General features: G+C 45.4%; 1 pseudogene; it reads left to right on the forward strand.

Moving 5' to 3' along the window:
• Positions 1-370: 370 nt before the first annotated feature.
• Positions 371-1,098, forward strand: LOC139385747 (leucine-rich repeat-containing protein 26-like; annotated as a pseudogene).
• The last annotated feature ends 1,553 nt before the right edge of the window (positions 1,099-2,651 follow it).

Raw genomic sequence — 2,651 nt, forward strand, 5'->3', positions numbered from 1 at the left:
ATAGACCTGGGTGTACTGTAACTCCTGGTTAGTATCGTAAGTGTTGTTTATTGATGAGGTGCCAAGGCTTCCTCCTTTCTCTCAGCTGCCATGACTTCCATATCCCTGGGTGCTGTGTGTGACCGTGACCAGGCATGGGCAGGAGGTCATCTCTTTTCCTGCCTCTGCGTGCATTATTCACACTGCCAGAGTGGCCCTCACCTGTCAACAGGTGCACTAGAGGGGAGTGGAGGGGAGGTAGAGGGGTGGAGGGGAGGGGAGGAGGGATGTAAAACTACCCCTTCCAGCCTGACAGACGGATCAGGTCAGCTGTCTGGTCTGTCTGCTCCGTGTTGTTCAACTATTGGCAGTTTGGGCTCTGTGCAGACGGATGCTACATGGCTCCCTTACAGAGCTCCTGCTGGATCACAATCGTCTCACAGTCCTGGAGAGCGGGACCTTCAAGAGCCTGGACAGCCTCCAGAAGTTGAACCTGAGCAGCAACCTCATTTCCATAGTAAAGCCCCGAGCCCTAGGTTACCTGACAGACCTGCGCCAGCTCAACCTGGAGGGAAAACCTCTTACTTCCCTGGGCCGCTTCACGGGCCGCTTCTTCGGGCCGCTTCACGACGCTGCGCTCCCTAATGGTGCTGTGCCTTCGGGGAAACCTGATCAGTTCCACTGAGCCATGGGTCTTCTCCCCTATGTCTTCCCTAAACCTGCTGGACCTGGCACACAACCACCTGGGCACCCTGGGCTACAGGACCCTGCTGATCATCCACACTCCCAGCTTCCACGTCCTGCTAGAGGGGAACCCCTGGCACTGTGACTGCAAACTGCAGAGGGTGTTCAGGAATATGTGCATCATCCACAGGGTCTTCCTGGATGACTACAGGAGCTGAAGTGCAGCGATCCCGTTGAGCTAAAAGGCAGGTCCATGGGAGAGGTGGATGATGAGCTGTGTGTCGGGGAGACGGTGATGGTGCTCATTTTAACGTCACCGTGGTGATCACCATGGTAGCTGCCATTATCACGGTGTAGAGGAACAAGAAGAATAGTGTGGCCAAGGACTGGGGGGAAAGTGTGGGGCTAGACACCTACTGTGACAATGACAATTAGGGCTGTCTACTTCCCATGAGAACACAATGAAAGGTTTATCGCAACGAACAGTGTGAGCTGATTAACTTTATTGATCACAAACAGATTTTATCAGATAATAGTAATTATTCTTAAAGAGATGTCTTCTTTGTTTTAAAGTGCAGAATATGAAATAGCACTTCCATTAACCATATAATGAAAGGTTTGTTTTGACAAGTGACTACTTTTCCTTGAAGTTGACATTACCACCAATAGGGGTGGGATAACCAAACCACCATATGCCATATGGCTGTCATTTTGTATAGCAATCATTGAACGTACAATGGGGGAAGAGGACAGTTGTAAAGCACATTGCTGTTGGTGCTTAACAAAACACAATCATGCATTTGTTTGTGATAATTGTTTTCACTGCAAAATTACAATGTCGATACAGATATCCTTTAGGCGCTACAGTCTGTCTTTGGAGTTGCTTTGGCAGGGAACTCCGTCATGATTAAAAAGAGTAAGAATGAGATGCATGGAAAATACGTGTCTTTGGAATCCTTTCTATGAACCAACCATGTATAACGCATTATTAATCAATGCATAATGCTTTATATCACACACTTCAAACCAGCAGTTGTTTTAATGGCATTCTGATTAGAATGGTGTTAGTCTGGTACTAGTATCTGAATTATTTATCTTGCTCCACTTCAGCCAACACATTTTATCATCATGGACCATATCGCTGTTACCGTGTCCTGGTTTGGCTCGCATCCAGCATGTTTCACAGCTCTACATTAGGCTACCTCTCAGAATGAGGTAAAAGTGCTTTCATTAATCCACGGATGATTGCATGATTCGTTCTTCTGGTTTTGAGGCAGCACAGTCTGATTATAACTATTATAATTATGGGGATAGGTTACAATTTGCATTTGAATTAGGCCTGCATGGAATCTTAATCATGTCAACAACTGAGAAAGCACCCGTATCTATCTCACAAAAATAACTAATGTATTTTGTGTATGGCAATATCATGAACAGAACTATTTGCTTGCCAGTTCAACAACTTGATCCAGTTTGTTTAATTTGATGTTCTAACACTAGAGGGCAGTAAAGGTGGTCAAACTGAGGCTTCTATACATAGTGTACCATCCAAAATTGCCACTAGAGTGTAGTAGAGCTTAAGTTGTGAGAGGCATAAACGTAATACCTGTATACCAGGAGCTTGTTGTTTTTACATCCTTGATTATTCTGTTGCTACTACCTTGTAATTACGGGATGATCCAGATCAAGTGATTTCAGAGTTGGACCATTATCCATCTTTTTGTCAAGACCTGTAAAACAAACAACCAAGGGTTAAACCACTGTAGTGGGCACATTACCAACATGATTCCCCATTCACAACAGACACAACAACAACACTCAGATAAGACCCTAAAGGCCATTCAGCTCAGACTGTCCTTGTCTCCCAACTGACATAAGGGAAGTAAGGATGACTGATCAGGGGAGTAAGGATGACTGATCAGGGAAGTACGATGTCTGAGAAAGGATGTTAAATGGACAGACACGCCAGTTTGAATGTTGTCTCTAAG

This window comes from Oncorhynchus clarkii, chromosome 3 (assembly GCF_045791955.1).
Source record: "Oncorhynchus clarkii lewisi isolate Uvic-CL-2024 chromosome 3, UVic_Ocla_1.0, whole genome shotgun sequence".
In the NCBI taxonomy this organism is placed as follows: Eukaryota; Metazoa; Chordata; class Actinopteri; order Salmoniformes; family Salmonidae; genus Oncorhynchus; species Oncorhynchus clarkii.